The sequence below is a fragment of the Anas acuta genome, chromosome 1 (assembly GCF_963932015.1).
Source record: "Anas acuta chromosome 1, bAnaAcu1.1, whole genome shotgun sequence".
Lineage (NCBI taxonomy): Eukaryota > Metazoa > Chordata > Aves > Anseriformes > Anatidae > Anas > Anas acuta.
Genome location: NC_088979.1, coordinates 164,686,878 through 164,712,916, shown reverse-complemented (window position 1 = coordinate 164,712,916; position 26,039 = coordinate 164,686,878). Strand labels below are relative to the sequence as shown.

General features: G+C 41.7%; 1 long non-coding RNA gene across 1 annotated transcript; it reads left to right on the top strand.

The window, feature by feature from the left end:
* The first annotated feature begins 17,746 nt into the window (after nt 1–17,746).
* Nucleotides 17,747–22,740, top strand: LOC137849475 (uncharacterized). Its single transcript, XR_011091910.1, has 2 exons — nt 17,747–18,048; nt 20,285–22,740. It is a non-coding gene; the product is annotated as an uncharacterized lncRNA (long non-coding RNA).
* The last annotated feature ends 3,299 nt before the right edge of the window (nt 22,741–26,039 follow it).

Sequence of the window (26,039 nt, the reverse complement as noted above, 5' to 3'; positions counted from 1 at the left end):
AGAAAGAAAAGCACCTGCTGGGGGAACGGGCCAGAGGTGAAGGGTCTAGACTATACCCAGATGAGTTTCTGCCAGGGCTAGAGGAGTCTCAGAGGGAGTGATGGATCCAGGTTGGCAGGAAAAGGTTAACAAGTGCAGATCAGCAGGATCTTATGTGCTTGCATCATTTTCTTCAGTATTTACCTTACATAAGCCAGTGGCCACACAACACAGAACTCAATGTTCCGTCAAAAACAATATTTTTCAGTAAAACCACCACAATTGCTGGCTGTCTAGCCTGTGTTAGGTGAGTCACTGTCTTGCTGCCAGTCACCACAGAGGGGTAAGAGATGGCACCATGATGATGACTGAATGTCCTTCTCAGACACCACTGGGAATCCCAGTCTGCTCTGAGGAGCAGGGTTGCATTGGCACCATGACTAAGTAGGAGCTTTGATGAACTACATGACTTGAGAAAAGATTTACTCTGTGGACATCTTAACTTTCCCTTTAACAAACTCTTCTAGACGTGTGTGTTGCCACATTTGCACCTGTTCTGTCTTTAGCTATACCTACGCTCGGACAGATAGTGAGCTGTAAATTTGGATTTAAAAGGCAAGATGATCTCATTCTGACAATATTTCTCACCCTGGCTTTATTGCCAGCTCCCTCCTCTGTCATGAAATAGCAATAGGTTGCAAGTGATTTTTTTCTCACTGAGATAATCTATGAATAACAGGGGAAATAAAAAGAAGACATTTTGTCTTAGAATATATTTTTGGATGTTGATGATGGATATCCTCTCTTAGAAAATGGAGATATTTAAATAACTTAATAAAACAGGCTATTCTAAGACTGATAAAAAGAATATTAAACAATAAATTTTATTTCATAAAGTGTTTATAAGTATAATATATATTTAAAATGCTGGTGCATTTTTCTTTCACCAAAGCTTGTATCTAACTGTATGTTTCTATTGCACTTACCAGTACTTATTCACATATAGGTATTTTCTGTAAGGTTCCATTGCCCTCAGCATGGATTTCTTTCCCAGTGAAAATCTGTAACAATGAATATTCCAGTCCTACACCAGCTCAGATGCTTCCTGCCAAAGGGTAATCCCATCCAGTGCCTACTGAAGACACTGGCAGAGCTTTTTATTAGAATTGTATCAAACCTTTAATTTTATAGATTCTTTTGGGCACTGAAGCTTTTCAATGTTAGACAAAAGGTACACAGGGGCCTTATAAAACTGAGTTGTTATTGATGAATAATACTGAAAGGTTGCTTGCTAATTACCATTTACTATTCCATTAGTTTCAGCAGCCAATGCCATGTTATTAATCTTACTTTGAATGATTAAATCTAAAGATGTTTCTCTTCAAAGTCTCCTCTTTTGTTGCACAATAAGCTCTATTTGCCATGTTTTACATGAGCTATTTTTTGTCATCTGAACTATTGAAAAAAATTACTAGCTTAGTAATTACTTCAGAATAGGAAATTTCCAGTAAGTCACAGCATTTTATGTTCTGAAAATAAAAATGCAACACCTCTGATCCTTTGTTAGGATGTAATGGTTTACTCATTCCGTAGTTTTTCACTTGATCTTTTTTTTGAAGGAGAGGGAAAGAGAGTTTTTGTTTGCTCATGAAAGAAGACAGAAGGATGAACAGCACTTTACAGAATCACCTCAGCTGGTATATAAACAAGCCTGTGTACATGAACCAAAAAAAAAAAAAAAAGATGTCTGCAAGGAAATTTTGAAGTAGACTTCTCTGCTTTATTTTTAACATAAATTATTCCACCAAGGTTAACTCGGAATAATGCTGTGTGATTAACAGCAGGGATAAAGGTGATCAGAGCTTGACAAGCCCTGTGGAAAGGGCAGAGCTCCTTAAGGGTCGCTGAATGAGCAGGCAGTGGCTTTTGGAGTAAGAGAAGAAGTGAAGAAGAGAAGAGAAGAAGCTTTTTGAACCTACTAATCAGCAAAGGTAAGGGCAGAGGTGAAGCTGATATGACCAGACTGGAAGTTGCTGGTGGTTCGTGCATGTGAGAGTGTTAGGCTTCAGGCCTTTGCTTGAACAATAGCATTTTGTTACTAATCATGAGCTGTAGCACCATGCTATTAAGCAGCCAGACAGCAGGCAGCATCTACACACAATATATAATTTTTGTATTCTTTTTTTTTTTTTTCCCTGAAATACTTTCAGAAGGTTATTATTCCATACAGTTGATCACTTGCATACATAAATGAAAAAACTAGTTTCGCCTGCTGCATCTCTTTCAATTTTAAGCTTGGAGATGTGAGAACAGGGACCCAGACTTTTCAAAGTCAGGCTGTTTGAGGTGGAAAAACCTGGGTCACCATTCTGTGATCCTGTGTTTCTACTGTACTGTCTAAATGATGCCAGTGCCTGTTGTGCACACAGGATTCAGATGGCCAGGGCTCCTGTTAAAATATTCATTAGATAATTGAATTGAGTGCTTAAGGACTAGTATACTTGTGGAAACGTTCAGAATCAATTTCATCATAGCTATCACTTTTAAATGGCTTTTCCTGCTTCATGTCTCACCTTGTTGTTCTGGTATTGGGACTGGGTGAGTTGCAGGAAGCTCAGAGTATATTCAGTACATCCAAGGTGTAAGGGGTTGTTAGTGGAAGGTGCTAAGAAATTATGATTAGATACATTTTAAAGATGTGTAAGTGTTTCTTGCCAGATTTGCTTGTCCCAGGCAATACTTCACCCACAGCTTGTTTAATTTTTCTGTTATATAAAGAACAAGGGCAGATGACATAGCCATGCTCAGGTCTCTTACCCACATTAGTCAGGTCTCTGGGCTGGGTATTTGGGAACTGAATCACTCTCTTATTCTGTTTGCACTCAAATTTCATCTACAAGGTGTGTTTATTAAATCTGCTGGCATAAGCTTTTTGTCACCCTTGGCATCATGTGTCAAACTAATATTCCATAATACAGATGTATGTAAAGTGTCTTTGCAGGAATACGCAGAGAGCATTTCAGAGATCTAGTCCTCTGCTGAAGGATTTTCTACTCATAAGTGTACTTGATCCACCTGCCCACACAATGTGCCCTACCCTCACAAGGAAGTAGATACAGCAGTAGAGAACACGATCAAATTACCAGAGGCTTGGAATAGCCCGTTGAGTGCTATTTACTATTCCACATCTCTGTTGCTGTTGCAGGTCTGCAAAAAGAAGAGATGTTACTGCCTCTGCATGTTATGAGAGAAAGCCATTGCCAAGAAGAGTGAGAAAGACTGACAATTAAGACAAAGCAGGAACTGAACCACCCACGATTGTTTCTTTTGTAAGTTCTAAAAGTCAATTTATGAGCCTTAGCAGTGTATGAGCTGTTTAAATTTCCCACTAAATCTCAAAAGAATTAATTGAAAAATATTATATTATGATACTGAAATTCATGGGTACTCACAAAAGGAAATAAAAAAGAAATACCAAATAGAAATTCAGCTTCTAACTTTTCTAAATGTCTGTAATGTTTTTAAATGCACCCACACAACTTAGGGCTCATGTGACGATTTGCCTTGAAATAAAATTATTACTAAATTATTCATGGTGGGACCTTTCTATGTAGTGTTCAAACAAAAACCTGAAGCCACCTGTATCAACAGAACAGGAGGGGTAAAAGCAGTATTTCTCACTGTTATGCTTTTGCAAGTATTGGTAAGTAGTACATGCTGTGGGCTGACTGTAAGTCAGTTTTTCCTTTGCAGTCCTTCCAACTGGATGTAAACGCTGATCAAAGGAGCTGTCAGCACAATACCTCTCTGCATGAAGGTGAGGGGCATACTGAGCATACATCAATACAGGCACAGGAATCCAAAATTAAACGCTAAATAAATGGTCATTTGGTGCACCAAATAGCAGCTAGAAGAACTCAGTTAAAGGATGAGATTTCTGAATTCCTAAATCACAAGAAAATAAAGCTTTGTTTGGTTCCATAATACAAAATTCATCCTTTGAGAAATTAATCTGTAAATCTTATTACCAAGCCTACAACTGCAGACACTTAGACTGTACATGACTCTCCCTTGATAGCCTGTCAAGTTTATTTGTCTCTCCAGACTGATCGCCAGCCTATTTTCTCCATGTTCACATACCAAAGGCAATGTAATAGAAATAGGTGAAGCATGGAGTACAAAAAGTGTGTACATGAAGACTAAGCCTCCCTGTCAAACAAGAGGGTGCAGGTTTTTCATTGTTATTTGACTGAGAGCTTCATTTGCCTCTTTCTTACAGGTGCACTGTCATTATCCCTAGGCTGAAAAACCAAGAGCCGTAGATGTCCCATTATTGTTGCATTGGCTTTATTTACTCCTCTTGCATGACATGCTTACCTCAACAGACAAAGCTCATGTTTCAGAATAAATGTTCCTTGGGATTTTTTTTTGTACAACAACATCGTAAAACAGTAAACCCACAGACAGGGAAGTCATTTGTTGATGCCACTGCTAGCTTGTGTGAGATATAAAAAAGCACTCATGAAAACAATCCTCTGTCAACAGACAGAAGAAGCACTAGTTCCCAATTCACAAAAATAGGACATTATTTAAATATTAGAAAAAATATTTTTCTAATATTTAAAACAGGTGTGAGCCCACATTCTCTCTCCACTCCCACCTGAATCTTGATATATGCACTGGGGACCACAGGAGCAGGTACTTTCTGCTCTTGGGGTCTGAACCTACACTTAAAGGCAGTATTGAAATGAGTAAGAGCAAAGGGAAGGAGGAGAGGTCTTTTGTTTTTAGAAAATCATGGCAGCAGTGAATCGGCAGGCTGCCAATAGTACGTAAAACATCCATTCCAGTAGGATCACAGCTCTTTGGTTGTCAACCTCCTTCCAGTTAAGCCTATTGTTATCTACAGGACTAACTCGTAGACTTTCCTGTCATGCTTCTCACCAGGGTTAAGTAGGATCAGATCATGAGTAAAGATTCCTTTTAAAACTTACTTCTTTCATTACAATGCTCTGCAATAATTTTTCTAGCCTCTGCTCACAGACTGAAGCCTTACCATTCCTTTGCTGCCTAGCACTGAAGAAACTCAAATAAATCTCCTCGATGTGCTCAGTGCTTACAAAGACGCAACCACTTACCTCCAGTAAGTCTCTGCCACTCATACTCACCCCAAGGCTTTCCAGGTGACAGCCACTCTTAAAATTGCATCCCTAAGGCTGCATTTTTTTCCCCTGATCCCTGTGATTTTTGCAGCGTGTGGTTAGTGAGCACAACCTTTTTGTGTTCTTCTAGAGATACCCTCAGCATGCACGAGGGACTGGCTTGGATCACAGCTGACTGACACTGGATATCAAGGGTGCTGAGCTGACTAGGACCAATGTACCCAGTACCAGGCTCAACAGACCCTGAATTCTTCCTTCACCTGTAAGAAAACTGTTCTTGAACTGCAATGGCAAAGGCAGTTGACTTTTAGGAAGGGTTGCCTTACTACTGCTATGTTTTCTTCTAATAGCAAAGCTCCCACTTGCAGTGCTTGCAAACACAAGGCTGTCACACAAAGCAGATTTCACGGGGCTTGCTGCTCCCATCTCTGGGTCTAGGAGGTTCCTTCCTTTGCTCAGGCCAAGTGACCTCGGTGCTGTGGGTGCTGGGTGGAGGTGACAGTCACTGAAGTTGTCCCAGGTGCCGTGGCAGCTGCGGTGAGCAGATGCCATGACCTCTCCATAACATGGGTCTCCTAAAAGTCACATCTCAGTGCCTCCCTTTCCACCAGAGGAGAAAGGAGATGCAATAAGCATGTTCATGGTGTCTAAGGCTCTTGAGTTTAGCCTGTCCTGTGAGCATGAGCTCTGCTTTTACTCATGTTTATTGCTCAATCCTGCCCTGCTGGGCTGGGTAGCTAAGGTTTGGCTGCAGCCAACTCTTGGCATGAGCTTCATTAATTAATTTTGTAGCTCTTAGGTCACCAAGTAAGGATCCCTCCCAGAGTACCACACCTCAGATCTAAGTGATCTCTAACCCAAGCACGGAAAATGCTTGCTGTAGGGGACTTGCTGGTCCAGTGCCTTCCGCTAGTCCATCAATAGATGGCAGCAGGCAGTTCCTCCGGGTGCAGGCTCCAAAGCAGCAGCAGCAGGTGATGATCTCTTATGCTTGCAGTGGTTTGGGGTTTAAAGCTGCTGGCAGAAGCTGTTGCTTCTTAGGATGCTGTCCCATTTAAACCCAGAATGTGTCGGTGCTCAGGTAGGGTGTATGTTGTTATTGCTGTGTCACGGAAGCAGTAAATAAGGATTGGCTTCTAACACAATAGTATCCTAAGAAGATTAAATATTTGGAACCTAACAGATTTTGTGCTACATTCAGTGCATTTTTTTGGCAGTCTTGAGTGTTCACAAATCCCACTTCTTTCATTCCTTCCTGAATTGGATAATTTTGCAACAGTCAAACAAGGGGATATACTTTTCTGAGAAGAGAAGAAGACAGGTATATACAGAGTATTTAAGAAGATAGGGAGAAAAAACAAACACACACAAACAAACATGACAACACGTCTTAAAGGAAAGCTGGGGCACTTCATGTGCTTACATGCTCCCTTTCCTTGTAGCATTTAAATTGGAAGTTTTGCTTTGACAGACTTGGTCAGTCTGTGTTGAGCTGTGAGCAAAAACCATGGGATGTGTTGAAAGCAAATCTCAGATTACATATGTAAAAAAAAGTTCAAATATCATGTTCAGCCAAATCAATCCCCTACTCAAAAGTGTAAATGAATAAATGCATAAAATAATAGGAAGGACTGGGAGGGAACTTCTGCTGTATCCAACACTCCTGGTGACACAGACCTGAGCTAGTACCACTCACTGATGGGGAAATGCAGAAGAGGGTATTTCACTCTGGGTCCAAGCCAGAGTTGGTAAAAGCCTCTTGTGTCTATGGGAGCTCCTGGAGTTGTGGTGTAAGGCACTCTGTCCGCAGTTTGAAGGGAGAGCTTTATTTAGTTCTTCCTAATGAGCATTGCACCTCAGAATGGTTGTGTAGAAAATTACCTGTAATGACCAGAGTGATGGAAGAGAGCATCACTATAATCTAAATTTTAATGCTGCATCTAGTGGATAGCAGTCACCCCCTTAGGTGTTTTTATCCTGATGTGAGACTAAAAGGCTACGTAAGGTATCAAGCTTATGGTTAATGACCAAGCTTCTGCCTTGCAAATAGTATTAGCAAACCCTTAGCAAGGATGCTTAGTGTCTGTGAGCTGGCTCCACAGTTACAGGCATGAATTCATCATACTCATTTACTGTGAAAACAGCAAATTTCAATCTGCAGTGTAATATAAGGCTTTGCTTCCCAGACTTCTGCAATCTCCAGAGTAGAACAAAATAGATGTAGAGCCAAGCTTCCATGGGAAATGATGGAAACATAAAATTCAAATAGAGTCAAGGTGAGCTGTCTCCCAAATTGCTGATCTCAACCTTTCAAAAGAGACCTGGAGGTGGTGTTCTTAGTATGAGCATGCAGCGTTATGAGTCAGGAAGTGGTGGGTGAAGAAATCCAACTAAAATTCATGGGACTACCCCTAAATGGAGGACTGTATTCTTTTGGGGATTTGAAAGTGCTTGATACTCTCTTAAGTCTCTGCCTTCAGAGTATAAGATATTTTTATTTTGTATAAATAAAGCTGTGTTACAAGGTTTGTTGGGTGGAATGCAATTGCTTTTTAATGTTTCAGTGCTGCTGTGGGCCTAGAGGATTTTCAGCATTCCAAGTATCTGTGCACAGTTTGAGTTTATTCACTAAAAAAACTGTGCAACATAAGGGGGAAAGAGGGGGAGAGGGAGGAAGTGAACAAAGGCAAAAAGTACTAGATGAAAGTATGAAGCCATTATTTTCTTGATAGATAAAAACCATGATGAATTCATGTATCTCAGAGCCTTACACACAATGCTTTGCCATTTCTCCTTTCCTGTAGGATGCTTTCAGAAGCACAGCAATTGAGGCAGAATTGCTCTGTATTCCCACAGTCCAAGCCTTGCCATGAGAATACAGCCTATTTAAGCATTACCATACTATTCTAGCTTTCTCCTTTTTGAAACAGAACCTAAATAGCAGACCAAACCCAGCTGCAGATATCAGCCATCAATATCTTTTCATTTTACATTTCACAAACATGGCAGAGCTGCTGTGTTTGTAGTTTTCCATGCAGCTGAAAAAGTCAGCACAGAATTACTCACCAGCCTCTGGAAGTCATTTATATGTGCTGGCTTCTCTGAGCTGCAGAGCACCAGCATTCACAGTCGAGAAGACTAAATCACTTCCTTCCTCCATCCCAATATATATCAGGATGCGTGAGTCTTTATGGTTCCTGGGCGATAAGCTATCAGCTTTACATCCTCCGTTGATTGTTCTGGAATTCCTTCATAAATAAGTGGAGGAAGCTAAAAAGATGAGCAAACAGAGAGTGAAAAATATCCGTGATAAATAACACCACCTGATTCCTTTGCAAACAAGCACTTTTCAGCTATGTTGCACTTGAATCCTGCTGTTTATTCTGCAGCAGTAGTCAGTGCCCCCCATCCAACAGGTGGGCCAGAGGTGGAGGGACACAATACCTCACCAGAGCGTTTGGTTAAAAGGAAGTCATGCTGGAAAGGGGCTGAGTCCACTTCTGGGGGTGCAGTTTGATGCTACAGATAATGTCATTTAATAGCTAATTGTCCCTGAAAGTGGAAACCCCGCAGCTCTCCCTGTGCTCAGCGTGTGCTCCCACCACTTCCCTGGCACTGGCACTCGTCTGTCTGTGTGAAGACAGCTCAATGAGTGGAAAACTGTTGCCAAACGGAAAGAGTAAGGAAGAAGGGGAAAGTGGGATCATGCCTTTTAGCAACAACTAGCTCTCTTGTTTGCTTGGCTGTGTTATTAACGGCACCCCTGGGGCCTAGAAGAACATGCTGACCCTTGCAAATCCAGCAGTTTGTGTGGCAGAGCCTTTGTTGTTCAGAGCTTTGCTGGGTATGGAGAGGAGAGGTTTTGCTCTTTGATTGCAGACATACACAAGTGACATTTCTCTTGTTATATGTAACGAGCAGAATTTGCTCATCTGTGTGGATGGAATAATTGAAGCTTGTATGTCCAGTAATGGTCATTTTAATGAGAGGTTCAAACTAGTTCAGCTGACAGTGCTGCTGTACCCATGAGCAAAAAGGATAGAGTAGAAATGTCTGCAGTTTTTCTGAGCGAGCTTTGGCCACTGAGAAATTAACTTAAACCTAGCTGCAATAAGGTACTTCTATTGTAAGGCCAGCTCACAGTGTGTGTCTCAGTCTCCAGAGGAATTAAATCCACGATTAACATAGGCAAACAGGACTTTATTTAGCACTGAAGGACCAAGCTAAGCAGGAACACCCTCAGCATTTAAGGCAATCCTGACAGCCATGGCAGGCTCACAAGGTCACAGCTCTACAGGTCTCAAGGGATTTTCTGAACAGCAAGTGGAGGGACTATTGGTTTGCTGGAGATATTCAAAAAGCACCTGGACATGGTCCTGGGCAACCAGCTTCAGATGGCCCTGATGGAGCAGGTGGGGGGGACCAGACAACCTCCAGAGATCCCTTCCAACCTCAACCATTCTGTGGTCCTGTGGTTCTGTGAGTGTAAATTGGTTGGCTTCAGTTGCCTAAATGGATAGTTCTTGTGCTGTCTGGGATGCTCTGAGGTAACCTCCAGAAGCGTGCAGATTTCAGGTGGATTATTATTTATTTTTTTTTTTTGCCAGGCACTTCTTGGATGTGCCAAGGCATCTCAAGTGCATGAGGAGTCTTCTTTTAGACAACTGTGACTGCTCTGTGACTGATCTGCTGAAAAGTCTAGCTCCAGGAGAAGGTGTTGAGCTGTGAATTGCCATAAAAGCAGTGTGAGAAGTTAGGTAGCTTTGTAGTCCTGCTTTTCTCCTCTTATTTCCTCCTGGCTAGATACAACAGCTCCTGCTGAGTGTGGTGACCTCTCATCATTGTCCTCCATGGTGGACTGGCTTTCCCTGCTCATGGTGTGAGAAGCCAAGTGGCTCCATTGCAGCAGCACTTTTCAGTGTGGGAGCCAGGCTCTGTACAGTGTGACTCACCCAATTGTTTCTGTCTAAGTCACCTCCGGATATGCGAGATGGGTAGATTTGCACCCACTGCTTAGTCAGGTCTCTGGGAGTTAGTAACTAGTGGACAGACTCCTGTGGCACAGGTGAGAAATATGTGAATGTGACTCCCAAATCTGACCTTGCACATGGATGCTACAGCAGATAGCTAGAGCAGTTGCTGGAGGAGGAATCACTCTGATCAGAAGCATCTTCTGGGTCACAGAGGAAAGGGAGCAGCAAAGAGGGAGCTCTGTCACTGTGCACAGGGGCATTGCTGTGTGCACAAAGTGGATTTAAGGCTCCTGCCATGTTCTGGTGTTTTTCCCCAGGAATTCAAAGTGTGGTTCATTATCACCATAGCCCCTCAGGAAGATGTATGTGCTGGTTAGAGAACAGAAATATCTCACCGAGTGCGTGTGCCACTGCCTTTCCATGTGGAAACTGATTCAGTCCCTCCCAGAGCTCTCAAAATAGCATATGGAAATGTGTTCTTGCTTTCACATTCATTTTGTTCTGCCTTACACCTGTTAGACTTCATATTTTCCACAAAAAGAAGCAGTCATTGCCTTTTTTTTTGTCAGAAAACAACTTTTTTTTTTCTTCTGCCAGAGCCAGCTGAACAGCTTGTGTTCCTGATCAATTTTTTTTTTTAAAAAAAAAAAAAAAGGAAAGGAAAAAAAAAAAGCTGTTCACCTAAAACCACAGATAAGTGAATCATATTCAACAAGGTCATCTATTCCCAGCTAAATAAATGACTTTTCTTGTAGGGTAATACAATCTTCTGTTATATAGTGATTAAATTACCAAGTTTAAAAAAAACAGAAGTCTTAACCTTTCAGAATATTGAATGTTTGGGAATTTGTTTTCAACAGTATTACTAGCAGAGCAGCCTACCAAAGCAAAACAAGAAATGCTTCCTCCTGGACAACTTCAGAAAAATATGTGAAGTGTTCCAGGTTTCCCTTAGGTCAAGATTCATGCTGGATGTTTTTTCTCTACTGTCCCTAAACTGATCTATTTACTATCATTACTGCTCCAGATGCAAATGGCTTACGACTTCAAAAAGTCAATTAGGAGACTGGCTTTGAATCTGTCTTCTACCTAGCTCCTGTCTGCGGCTGGTGTGTTGCCAAGGGAGCTGTATTGTTTCCTAGTGCAGCAAACGAATAAAGTTAAATTTATATCTCACTATGTGCTAGGGAAATAGAGATGTAGTTATGTATGCATTACCTTGAATATAAATCATATAGAGATCTCCACCTCCTCTGTCTGCTGCAAGGCATGCATGAAAATATCCCTCTGGAATAGAAATAAAACCGTAAAACACCATGTCTGTAGCTAGAGATGAGTCAGATGGAGACTTCAGAAGTGGATCCAGATTTCAAATACCACCCAAATCTCGGCGTGTGATCAAAGGCTTTGGTTCTGACCCAACTCTAAATCACCATAACAGCCTGGATAAAACTCCGAATCCATAAATCTTTACCATTTCATACCTTCATTTAGCCATATGGAGCTTCTTTCTCAAAGCGGAGCCGTGCAAGGACTGGGGGCGGATGCCTTGCTGGCCAGAGCAAGATGTAGGTTGAACTCCCATGTCTGCTATGGGACTGTTTGTGGCCTTGGTTAAATAGCCTAATCCTGGCTCATGTTTTCTGAGTGCAGGAGCCCAGAGCTGCGGGTACGACCTCCTCAGGGGTGCTGGGGAAGGTACAGCCATGTGGGATGGGGGATGTTATCTGTGGCCGTGGGGCCATGCCTCAGGCTGGAGGTGGCCTGCAGCGAGAGGCCTCCTGCCACACAACTGCAGGCCCTGTGCCACGGGGCTGAGGCGGTGCCTGGCATGTACTGTGGGACGAAGGGGAATAACTGGGCTCAGTCCTTTTTTAACACAACTTCTTGTCTCCCTCCCGCATTAAAGGTGCCTTCACCCTCTTAAACAGCCCACAGTCTTGGTGTTCCAGTGTTATCAGTGGGGCAAATCCTTCCTCCACCTCATAAAGTTGTAAATGTGTGTGGGGAAATATTCTCTAAATTTTGAGGCACTGAAGTCTAGCACTCATTAAGGCACAGATAGACCAGCAATGGAAAGAGGACTGAGATACTTTGTGAATTTACCATCAGATGACCTTTAAAGAAGATATTATGGATTTTATTTTGGTGTTTTTCCTAAATAAAATTTCATTTTGAATTAACGTTCCTTTCAGCTTTATTAAAATACTCAGTCTTTTTTATTATTTTTTCTTTTTCAAATTTTATTTGGGATTGAAATGGTTTGTCTCAAACAAGTCCCACTTAGAATGTAATAGGTAAGCCAGGAAATAGCTCGAAGCACATCTCTCTTAAAAGATGCTTGCATCCTCTCTTTCTGTACTTGAAGTGGTGTTTTCGGAGAACGAAGCAGCTGAATCAAAGTACCAGCTACCTTTCAGGTCAGACAAGGGTATCAGACTTGGATTTAGTCAAGTCACCCAACTCGCTGTGACTGATTGTGCTACATCCCCATATGTTACATCCTGCTGAAGCACATGCATATATTTTGCCTTCCAGAGATGTCCTAAAATTAATTAATGAGCTATGAAAGTGTGATGAGAAGTGCTTGTATCTCCTTCACTGAGAAAAGGACCTTATGTATCACTGTGTAATGTGTCATTAGGCTTAACTGAGAATTATCCCTCTCGGTCATAAATAAACATGACAGCTTGAAGTTAGTATCACTCTTAAAAATCTGCAAATGTTTTTTGTTTTCAGGGCAGCGGAGGAGATGGGATGTGGTCTGCAAGAGGAAAGGTCTCTGCATCTCACACACTGTCCATCCACACTGCACTCTGGTTTTCTCTTTGCAGAGGGAATTACTAAAACTAAGATGAGGATAAAAACATCTCTTGCCTACACTTAGGGAAAATGCCTGCATTAACATTTTTAAGGTCGAGACATGAAGTGAAAGAAAGCGTTACTTTTCAGCATACAGTAACAATTCCAACTCTAAATGAGAATGTTATTTCCAAAGTGTCACATCTTAAAGTGCAACCGTTCCACTTCTATCTCCTAAAGCTGTTTCCCATTTTCCTAGTAGAGAAAGAGAGAAAAGCTAAGGGGATGGAGAGGGTAACATTTCAAATGAGAATTAGGACAAAAATCTGAAAGGCCAGAAAAGTTCCAGATGCTTTTAAAAAATAAAAGAAAGGAAACCGTTAAATTTTTTCTTTCTTTTCTTTTGGTGGAATTAGTGTTGGCTCCTGGAGTCTTCCAGTTTGACAGAGACACTATTTCATTGCAGCAGTCCCACGTTGAGAAAATCTGAGCTCATGAGCACTGTGTGGAGATGCCATATGGGAAGCTTTGTAAGCCTCTGGCAAATAGCTGTATAAAACATGCACTCGTGTAGTGCCTTCTGCATGCAAAGCACAAAATGGCAAAGACGGAAACCTCCCAGCACCTGTGGGAGGCAACAAATCACCTTCTCCATTTACAGATGGCAAAATTGGGCCCACCTGTGCTCCTTGTAGCCTCATCTCTGAGGAGGAAGGTAGTGTAAAATGTTGCTGCTCTAAGCCAGCACTGCATACCTATAGTTATCGAGAGAAAGCTGGGAAGCAGGAATGATGAGCCCTGCACCTGGCTGGGATGAATATGATCTAGATCATGCTCCTAGGCCATCTCCTTGTGTATTACTGTCACCCCATAACTAGTAAGCATGAATGCTCTGCAAACACACAGATGCTGGTAACACATCTATTTGGTAAGTCAAGTCTGTATATGTTTTTAAAATGTATGTGAGAAATACAAATGTAAATCAGCTCTGATAGTGGAGCAATGTTACAGCATCCTTCAGTGCATGGGGGATTCCTCCTCCTGGCACTCTTTACCATCACGCTAATGTGCCACATTAATAACCTTTATCTGTGGGGGCATTGGCTGGTCACGGCTCAGTGCGAGGAAGATGTTCTTCAAGGAGCAGTGAGCCAGATGATGCCCTTTATGGCATTTGCCAAGGGAAGGCACATGCTGCAAGCGTAAACGTAAATCAGTTATTCCCAGGCAGAATGTGAAACAGGGTGACTGCTTTTTAGGGCCATCCATAATAAAAATGAAAAATGTCAGCATTACTCTTTCCTATTTCGCATATATCTTTCCAACTCAATATTCTCCCTGAGCATGGAACACCTTTATTGAGCATTACAATATATCGTACACACCATTAATTCAGCTTCATAATGCCATTACCAAGCAAGCAATTACAACTACCTAAACTGAGCTTCACAGCAGGTAAATATGGAGAAGCAGCCTTCACTCACCCTATAGAGTTATTCTGTTTAAAAGCTCTCCTGTCCTGTAATTACTCGGTGCCACGTAGAGTACTATGAATGCTTACCCCTGCACAGCAATTTTTAGGTGTTAAATTTTCCCCAGTCATTTCTACAGAGATACTACAACGATTCCTTCTACAGACTGTCATCAATAACAGCAATCTCCCTCTCAGACACCACTAATAAATGCTGAATTTAGCAGCCACGTGCACGAGCAAGCAAATCTGTGTGCAGGACTGTTTATTGCATAGAGCATCCACCGATAACAGCAGACAGGATGCAGTCTGCATGGAGATCTTACATGCAAGCTACGAGAAGCACTAGGAACTGGAATTATGCATCCATACCTTAATTTAGCTCCCTTATGCCTAGGCATTTTGATACATTTGCTAATTACACGATCACATACGATGTTTTCCCCATTTAACTCCTGCTTCGCTTGGTGCATAGGATGCTCTGTGACGGGCAGCTGTTCAGCAGGCCTCTTCTGCCAGTTCTCCGTGCAGGGGCCCTGTGCTGCTCTGACTAAGCAGCAGGCTGCATGAAATGGATATAATCATCTCCTTGCCTGCTCTTCTGAAGCGTGAGTTGCTGGGAAATCAGAGCGCTTCGCAAATATCACCGAATATCTTTAGAGCTCCCCTGTGACAAAAGGCATTATCCCACTTCAGAGGCATGGCTGAAGCCTGTGCAGGCCTGGTATCTTCTGGAACGTATGCCTGAATTACACCCACAGCTCCACCAGAAGTTACTCCGTGTCACCGCAGCAGTCCATGCTGAGAAATGAGAAGCAGATACTTGCTTTTCAAGGTGAGCGTGTGAAACCTTCTTCAGAAAACCTCTGAAATGCAGAAGCAGTTAGCAGCAGCTCCTGGACAAGCTCTAGGCTGTAACTCACAGCTTCCTCCAGCTCCCTGTGCAGATCACTCCCCAGAAGAAGGCCAAAGCAGAGCTGGCAGGTTTGGAGGGCATTGTGTGATGTCCCTCACAGCGGGGTATTGGATAGCCCCCCCCACACACCCAGTCATCCAGAAGCAGGGACCTAGGTTGGGGAGGGGAATTCAGCCCAACTAGTGACCCTAGCAAACCAGTGAGAAGACCAGTAAGGGAGCTAAGCAATGACAGCTCTGCCTGGAATACATCTGAGGAGCAAAGTCCTCCTGTCTGTCTCGGGAAGCACAAATGCCTGCGTAAGACCAGCACCTGCCTCAGCTGCAGGGCACAGAGGGTATCTCCACGGAGGCAGTTCGTATCAGCCCAGTGTTGCTGAAGTTAATGAAATTATTTGGCACATGCACCTGCCTGGAAGCCACAGTTGGCCCAGGCTGTGCAACCATAATGTTACATTAATGACTTCATATGGCATTTCATCTCATTAATTTCAGCAAGCCTGTGTGTATGGGTTGCAGCCATAGGTAGAAGTGATCTTTCCTCTCTCTGTAACCATAGTGGAGCAGTGCAGGAACATCCCAAAAGAGACAGTCAATAGATTGAGACAAATTAAAGCTGGCAAAAGGTATGGCTGTTGACAGAATAGTACTGTGGTATGAAATTATTAGCTATCTTTTTCAAACAACCTTGACTTTTCAAGTGTATTATTGGATTTTGATACTTTCCACCCACAATAACGCTTTGTCTATATGAGGCAACATATAAAAACACAATGTGAGATGAAAACCTTTGTTATAGACATTTTTATTCAGATGAAAGTGAACACAAAAGAAATGTCTGATTGCATAACGATCTATGAAACTCAGAGCCATAGGAAGTCATGGAGGACAATGACATTCAGGGTACAGAGAGCACTTATACTGATACGCAGAATAAATAAATTTAGAGCAGTAAATAATTAAAAAAAAAAAAAGTGTGAGTAAAAGAAAGCCTGAAACCTCATATTTTCAGATTAAGTGATGAGGGGCCTGGAAATGTTGTCCTAAGATTCTGTTTCGTAGAGTTCCATGTGCCTTTTGAAGTGTCTTCATCTTCAAACTTAGCAGCTTGATCCACTATGGAGAAATCTATATTTTGGCCTGAATACGATCCATCTCCTTTTCTATTAGACCTATGTAAAAGCCCCTTCAGCCTCAATAAATGCAGCAATTTATAACATGCCAATGCTGACTGACAGCAGGAGAACTGACACCTCAGGACACGGTAGTTGCTGTATTTTTCCTGCTTGATACAGGTAGTATCAGCTGAAGCTTGCCATTCATGTAGTAGCCTAAAACTCCTGATCAGGGACTTGGAGGTGTGGGAATTATGCCCATGTCAGTGTAAGGTAGGTTTAAACCTTTTGTTCCCAATTTTTAGCAGACTGTGCTACTCATTATGGTATAGTTGAGATAAATGGGGAAAAAAACTGTAGAAAGGGGAAGATAAGTTTATAGGAAAGCTCGGTATGGGTACCTGTAGCACTACTAGTGGAAACTGTACAAATGCAAAAGGAAAAATTAATGGTCTAGAGAGCAAGAATTCAAGTGAGAGCCAGACTTGTACCCCAGTGAGGTGGGGACTTCATACTCTGGACTATACCAAGGTTTTTTAATGCATTTTTCCATTAATCACTGGTTAAAACTGTATGGAGAGAGACACCAAAACCAGTGGGACAGGGCTTAGATCCAAGTCTGGCAAAATCACCTCCAATCCGACATACCAGATAGCTAGGGCTGGTTACACCGGAGGGCATCACTCCTCCATTCTTCTACATGAAAGCCATCAAGTTGGCTGTATTGTTAAGAACCTAGCAGGTTTGTAGACAGATGCTCAGTTCCTGTAATTCTTTTTTGCATAACCTGGCATGAAGATTTTTTAAATAAAAATGGATAATTTTCTTATTTGAAAAACTTGACAAGTGGTAACCATATTAAGTTGTGCTCTAAAAGAGATTTTTCTTGTGACTCTGAGCTCCTTTGATCAGCAATGCAGCAGTGACTAAATTAGCACTTCCAGTTTCTCTTGCCTTGGCTGCACACATCCACTGCTTTTTGTGCGTGGCTCCTTGTAGGCACCTCCACATCAGTACAGGGGGATGCTTCAAGCTCCCATGGGCACAAGGGCCTGAAGCTGGGCACTGCTCAGGGGCCAGGTCCCAAACACAGGTCTGAATTTAGTGGACAACATGCCAGCATGTTCTGCTTCCAGCCCACCAAAATAACATGACCTCAGCACTGCCATTCTGGTACAGATCATTTTTATGCCTGGTTTGGCAAAGAACAGAAATTTCCATTCAATTCATGGCAAAAGCAGCAGTCACCCTCCCAGCTAAGCAGGGCTGGCCTTACATCTCTCTAAGGAAACAGCCTCCTTCTGCAAGCAACCTCTTGATGTTTATTAGCTGTGGAGAAGCAGGCACACACCCTTCCCCACGGGGCTGGGATCAAACCGTCTTTCCTGGCTTTGGGGGCTGGGAGCACATTGAAACCTGCCAGCTCTGACTACAGTCCCTGGGCTGGGTCCCAGCACCTGCACTTAATTGTCCTTCAGAGCAGGTGGGGCCAGTCATATTTCTGCATCCTTAAAGAGGTTCCCTCTGTGTGTACCTGGCCATGCTGAGCATTGGGATATTGCATCTTGTATCAGGGTTGTGCCAGCTGAGCAAAGCCTGGGCGAGTCTGTCCGCCCTCATGCCACTCTGAGGTAAAAAAAAACTGTTTGTGGGTGCATGTAAGGGTCTGCCTCCTGCTCAGGGTGGCAGTGTAACTAGTGCCACAGGTCAGAGGATGTGAAAAAAGCAAGGATCTGGGGCATTTTGCTATTTAAACAAAGTGGCATCTTTTTAAGACCTGCCACCTGCCTTCAAAGGATTATGGCAATCCGGCCTGGAGGTGTCTGAAGCCTCTGTTGGCTGCAAGGGGAATAGGACTGCTGAAGAATTGTAATGAGTAAAATCCTACTTCAGCTGCTAAACTAGCTAAAATAACACTGTAAAGTAGGCTGTAAAAGCTGTTCAGTCTGTATCACTCTGTGGCTGTTTGCAGACTAATTTACAAGGGCTTTTACTCAACAAATATTTCAGCTTAAGCCCCATTCTCATTTACATCCTTGTAATTTCACTGAAGGTCGTGGGGTTGTATGTTCCATCACATAGAGCATTAAGTAGGAAAAGCGCACACAAAAAAATCAAATGAGTCATACTAAAGAGGGACTATTCCCTGCAGTCTCCAGAATTGTGCTGTTAAACCCCGAGATGGAGAGTTTAACAAAGGCTGGAGACCATTATCTCGCAGTCTCTAACCGCTTGCAATTTGCAGTCAGGGTTTAGCTGTGTGAGCGCTGCAGGATTTGGCTACCATTGAACCTTTTTTAAATGTTGCATTCACTTGAAATCTGACAGGGGCGGATTTTTTTTGGTCAGAAAGCAGATAAATGAAACACCACTGTCTGCTTAATATATGGATTGTTCAAAATTCAGAAGATTTACTGTGAATCTCAATTAAAAAGGCAACTTTTAATATTTGGCACATCTATAAGGCACTGCTAATTCCCAATTATTTTCTTTGTTACATGTGTATGTTCAATGTAATTGCAGCTCTGTGCAGTGTGCACACACTTTCTATATCATACACAAATGTGTGGCCTTATGTGGGACCTTTTTGTATGGCTCATTCAAAATTACAATTAGGAGTCTCTTTCCTGTGCTTGTATCCTGAGTAGCAGCATCTAGTCCAAAAACACAGCAGTAAGGCAAAATGTTCCTAGGGCGAGCCAATCTCTTTTAGAAAACAGGAAAACTGTTAGCTGTTTTATGCACATGAATATTGCTTAAGTGTATAATTACATGTAGGAAATTATTTCAAACACAGAAACACAAGAAACATCAAATCAAGTGTGATTCAGTAAAGGCAGTCCTTCGCTCTGCTTTTCCATGAGGGGAAGCCGTCAATCTTAATCTGACATAGTGGTAGTTTCCAGAAATGAAAGAAAAAAGATGAAAGCAGGATTCGTTTCAGATAACTTTTTCATCTAAAACAAGGTCTATTGCACAAGCTGTTCACCTGGGATCTGAGAAGTAAGAGAGGAGAAGAAGAGAGAAACCCCACCAGGCACTTTGTCCCATCCTATACCAGGGTTTTCAGATGGCAGATTTTCTCCCAAAGCTACCAGTTCCGATCACTAGCTGGAGAAACAAACTGAAAGAGGTCTGAATCCTTATTTTTTCAGATGACTGAAACTATGTGAGTGAACCCCACCCTGCGGTCCTTGCCAGAAGCCTTGTGGGGCACCCACATAGGGAATCCCAGGAACCATGACTCAGCTTCTTGCCTTTTTCTGATCCTCTGGAAACCTCTTTGAACTCCACTTCTCAAAGTTTCTAGAGGACTTTATTCTTCCACAGGGTTTCAGTAGCTTGTGTTTGGACACCTGTCTTCTGCTGGAGTCCTCTGCTATTGTCTGTCATATGGGGTGCCAGTGTTACAGGCCAGCTGCTTCCCACAAGCCAGATGTGGAAGAGCTGAGCAAGGTGCCCTGCACCCAATAAACACCATGCATGCAAACTTGTTTGCTATGATGCACATCAGCCTTATACAACTCTAGATTTCTTCAGACCTAAAATATTTTCTTGCCCCAGCTAATTCAAGACACTATTTTTTATTTTTAATCCTTATTCTTCATTTATGAAAACATTTGTTATCATGCATTTTTTGTTTGTTTGTTTGTTTGTTTCCCTCAAGCCTAAATTATCCATCACCTGTGCCTTATTTGGGATTTTGTTGCGGCTTAAATGCTTAGAAAGGATGCACTGTGTTCGGACCATTCGACCTCTAAACATATGCTTCTGATCAGCTTACCATTACTAACCACCCTACTTTCAAAATCATTAGTTATTTAAACATTATGATGACATATTCATTATGCTTGTTGGTTTATACAGAAGCCAGAAGTACACGCCAATGGAAATTACAGCCCTTCAGAAGCCTTCCCCCAGCACTTCCCTCCTGGCTACACTGAGGCTGCTTGTGTGAATGCCCCGGGACAGCATAGCACAGCACTGCAGAACCCCTGGTTCCTGGAAGAGGAGCAGAAAGACCTCCCCTGAAAACAGAGCTGGCTGCTCTGGGAGGAGGCACGATGCCTGAGGGCCCATGGGCATCAGGATACGTCTCCAGGTCCATAAACCAGCCTAATCCCTCCACCTTCTGTTTCTCTGAACAGCCTCAATGACACAGACCAATCCTTGTGGTAAAGGGGTCATGCCATCATGCCGTGCCTTACAGAGGATTTCTCCTCACAGCACACATCCTTGTGGGTTCAGTCTGTGATATCCTCTTGAGAAGATCTAAGCACGGGTGTAGCTAGGGATCCATCCTTCTCTGATGGCATGTTGTTTCACTGTGATTTCTGGATATACTTTCACTTTTTTTCCCTCCCAGACTGTCCAGTATATCATTAAAGTTGCTTTACATGGTAAAGAGAAAGCAGAGCTAAAACAGTAATATATTTTTCTTGTTCGATGGAAAATATAGATTTATTTTTTTTAATCAAAGTGTAAGTCTGCAATCCCATAGAGTATAACCTCTCTAAAAGACTTTATGGTTATTTAAGAGGAATGTGGGCTGTAAATAAATATAAGTTTATTACATACTTGGATGGAAATATTTAGGTTTCCCTGGTTAAAAAATGTGCATTAAAAAAAAAGAAGCTATATATGCTGAACATTCCTCTGGATTTTCACACCAGGGTATACATCTGAACACAATATATTGCGCATGTAATATCAGTTCAGGATAAACTTCCAAGGATGCTTGAAGTTGGTGTCCAAACTATTCCTCCCTGCTGTATAGAAGAACCTCCCGCAAGCTGAGGTGCAGATCTCTGTGGGCTCCCTGCTGCTTGTCTGGGAGCTGCAGGCTGGATAAATGTATTTGTTTTAAGCCAATAGAGCATCCAATGAGACCTGGGCTGTTTCTGAGTTGGATCTTAGTGTTCCCATACAGGCTTGGTATAACAAATATTTTCACACTGAATTTTTCTTTATTTTTTTCTTTACATCAGGCATTTTCCAGGTTCTACATCATCTAAAAAATCATTTATTCTTCTTGCATGCTCTGCTTTGGTTCCATATATGTGATTGTGTAGGCTTATCTTCACTTTTAAGTAATGAACAGACACAGGAATAACTTTACTGTTTGCTACTGCAATAAGCAGGCCCTACTCCTGTGCCCATGTTGTTCCACATTTGGCATTTCTGAGTTCTTCATTTTCATTACTTTAAGCCTACATTTAAAGCTTTTTCATGGCAGTAAGTAGGAAGAGTACTAAAATATTTATTAAAAAACATTTCTGCTTCTTGGCAAATTATCATGCCACTTCCAGAATAGCAGTCTTAAATAGGTTTGCCACTTCATCTAGTGAAGGAAAAGAGGAGACATCCCTTGTCACAGCAGCTCCTCCTCCCGCTTGCATTGATGGCAATGCATCCACTGAAATCATCGGTGCAGCAACATGTTCTTACATTGCAAATACAAACAGTCACCAAAACACATTACAGCTTGCCACAATGAGTTCAGGAGATGAGTGTGGCAGAGAACCCCTCTTAATGGTGAGGAAGCAATGTGTGAAGCTCCAGCGAGCTGACAGAAAAACAGACTGAAAGAAATTGGCAATGTTGCCATCTTGCTTGATTCACATACTTAAATATTCAAGTCCTCTGTGTTTTCTCAGTGAGAATACATAATGTAATCAGAAATAAAGTACAGAATTCTAGTTAAGGAACTTAACTGTTTTTTAACAAAAGGGGCCAGGAATAACTAGTGTGCTGCCATGCTCGGACTGACATAAATACCTCTGGTTTACAGCCCCAATTATACTGCGATTATTTTTATTTATTTATTTATTCATTTTTGCATCGTTACTTTCATCTGCTCAATGTCACTGAAGCCTGGCTGCATTCAATGTCATCGCAATCTTTCTAACTGTTCTGGGGAAAAGCAGTGCCCTTTGTACATATAGCTGAGGGAGGCAAATATGAAGGATGAAGCAACAGACTCTGAATCTGTAGAAGCAGAAAACTTGCTCTGTCTATACTCCATAAATGCTTTAAAGCTTATATTTAGAAGGGTCTTGTCTAAACAGATGATGATATATGTTGATGTATGGCATGCTAGCTCTTTAAGGTATCACTGTCAGTGTCATCTACAGACATGGATACATGAATCAAATTCCCCTTGAGCTGGCGTGCTAACCAAAACAGAAATACCCAGAGATTTGCTATTAGATAATTGCTGTAACTGCCTGCCCTAAGAGATGTGTTCTTTCCTACAGGGAATGAGGGGACCCTTTTCAGCCCCTTGTTTTACCAGTCTGGGACTGTGAAATGTTTCCTGAAATTGATACTGGGTCCACGGAAAATAATTACAGGATCTAAAAGGAAGCTCAGAATGTTGGCCAAGCTTTAGGCGAAATATTGCCTGGTTTAAAATGAATAATCCTTCCAAAGCAATGGAGCACACCATCATCTCTTGAATGCCATTATTTATCTTGCTTTTCCTATAGCTACTGCTTTCTGGTCTGGCATTCCTTTTACAAGAGACATTCCTATCAAAGTTAATGAAAAAAGTGGGTATTCAAGGAAAGGAGCTCTATTTTAATGTCTCAGCATAAAGATGCAAACTAGGACCGGTATTAAAAACCTAAGAGAAATGGATGGAATTTTAAAGCAGAGATTGTATTGGATAGAAGTAATTTGTTCTGACGTTTTGAATAAACATTACAAATAAACCAGGATCTTCATTATACATACCACTTACTGTCAAATAATCTGCAAAAGGATAGCCAGTATTATAGAATAGCTTTTTAGCTAGCACTCTCAGCTTTGGTTTTAAACTGAATTTAAGAATTTTAGTAGAACACACTTCCATGATGTTTGTGTAGAGGTTGTCCTGTGGGTTACTGGACAAACTGGGAAGAAAAGCTGGATTTATGTGTTTAAGTATGAGTCCGAGCTCTTGTCATAGTCAGTGAAGATCTAATTTGCATGCAGAGTGACTTTGTTCACCCAGAGTGGTCAGCTGAGATAACCTCTGGTGTCCACTGGCACGGCTGGCAAGAACACCATGGGCTAGCGTGGGAACTACGTCAGCTCCCTGAATAACAACCTTGAGTTTAGGTGTCACAACTGAAACTGAATTCCACTCCCAGAAGTTTTCTATCATCTGTGTGACCTTATGAAAGGGTAGCTCAGGGGACATTTCCAATTGGAAGCTGTGCAATACAATTAATGCTTTCGACCTTCACAAAATCAGTGCCTACTATTCCCTCCATATCTGTAGGGTTCAGTCTCTGCCTGGTACTGACTGCCATGTGGTGCTCTGCCCGGCTGCCACTGCTTATCTGGGGTCACTTCTCTCATTGTATGGGCTCCCAACTGACCCAAGAAGCTGATAGGAAGAGTACCTTTCTGTAGCATGCTATGTGTAGAGTTACTGAGTGTTTTAAAGCTTCACAAATCCCTGTTTTAAAAATTGCATCCAAAGGAAATAGAAGCTCTTGTATTTCACTTTGAAATAACTCTTGGAGATAAGCCAGGGTGAAGTAAATGGAAAAATAAATTATTAAAAAAAAAAAAAAAGCGAATGAAAGAAATAAAAGAAGTATTTACAAAATCTATTCTGTAAGTGGATTTTGAGCCTGAGCTGTTCTTATGTGAATTTAGCCAGGAAAGATAATATGTAAGTCTCAAGGGAGGTTAGTAATGTCAGCATGAGCCTGTCATTTAGGGCCTACAAAAATTATCCTCCATTTTGCTTTTGCCTGAAATACAATGATTTGTATAAAAATGATATATACGACAAACAAGGTAAGATATTAAGTAAGGAAAAAGTGAAAATGAATGAATAGTGATAGTAATGTGAGATGAGAAAGAGAAGAAACTGACTCAAAAACTCATTTGCTAAGAGGTTTTTCACTTATTTCATACAGAAGGACTTGAAGTGTAGGGAGATGGTCCCTGATACTGGATGCCAAAATATGCACGTGGACGGTCTCATAATACATGTGCGGGGAACCTGTCACTGAAGCATCAGTGGACCTCCCTAGTGCATGTTGCAACAAATACACTTTACCAACTTTGTTTTGGTTCTGTGTCTTTATCCTAAGCACAAGAGCTGCTGAAAGGAGGCAGTACCAAAGAATCCCTTAGCCCTGCAGTTCAGCCAGCACTGGGGAGAAGTCAACTAAGTGCCAGGTAGGAAGTACTGGAGACTTATCACGGAGCAGATCACATTTACACTGTAATTTTCCTCCAGGCCATGGCTTAGAAAAACCTCCAAAGGTATTCTTGGCTTCCTGCAACTCTTTTTGGAATCAAGGGGAATTTTATTGGACTGTCCTCTCCCTGCCTAGGGGAAATTGTGACCACATTGAGGCCAATGATACACACATTGGTAGTCTGTCCTGAACAGGTGACATTTCTCCTGGACCACAGAAAATGAGCTGTCTCCCTGAATCATGAAGTGAGTCTTCTTTTCAAAGGACTGCTATGAAGTTGGAATCAACATTGTCAAGGTCTCCCTTGGCTACTTCTGTACAGCTAAATGTTAAAGACAGGTAAAATATAGCTAAAGCATTAATGGCAAAGTAGCATATGTTTTAATTTGTAGATCAGACAGTAATTACATAATAATCACACAGCAGTCACAGTAAAATTGCTATAGTTCCATGCTGTCTGCAATTACTAATCAATATAAGCTGCTAGAACATGACTGTTATTACAGTATAGATTGAAAAGAATTAGTGCATCTGGAATCTAAAAATAGGTGTTAGGTATGAAACTGAGTGATCAGAAAGTAACTCAGTCATGGGGACAACCTCCAACTTTGAGAACTGGTGTGTTCAGGGTAGTAGAATCAAAGTTTAACTATAATGTATGTGCCGTGTAAGTTGAAAACATGGTACAATGTAGCTTTAAACCACGGTTTTGCAATGTCATAAAATGGTAACGTAGCTAAAGGACACGGAAGTCTTTATAGTTGTATTTACTTCATGGCTAGAGTACAAAATGCTAGTACAAGTAGCTATTTCCATGTGTTTGGGAAAAAAAAATAAAAAAAAAAATCAATATTGGTTCTCTAAGTAGTCAATGTAGGTCTGCAAATTCAGGATTGAAAACCTGCCTGACCACAAAGTATATATAATTTGCATTTGTGCTTTTTCCATGTAATGCCACAATCTCAGAAAGGAAGAATGAAAGCCAAGAAGGATAGTAGGAGACTTCCACATGCGTCCCAGGGTCTGGGAAAAAATACCAAAATAACAAAGAAAGTGTAGAAGGGCCTTCTGAGGTTTGGTCTGTCTCTCAAATAAGCTTATGCAGTGATTTCTCCTTCCACCCCAGCCTTTTGTTTGAACCATAGCATTTCATTCTGTGAGACGTTCACTCATGGTTTAAAAGCTGCAAGTGAGGGCTCAATTATTATTTACTCTACCTCTTGAAACAGAAGTTTCTAAGCTGTTTATCTGCTTACTGCTTCCTGCCCTTGAATTGTGTATCTTTTTCTGTTAGAGGTCCTGCCAGCTGCAAAATGTCTCCTGCATTTAGGTTCTTTAACACTGTGATAAAATCACCTCTTATGCTTTTCTTTGGTAATCAAAATAGATGAAATGTATAGATTTTATTTCCAGAAGACATA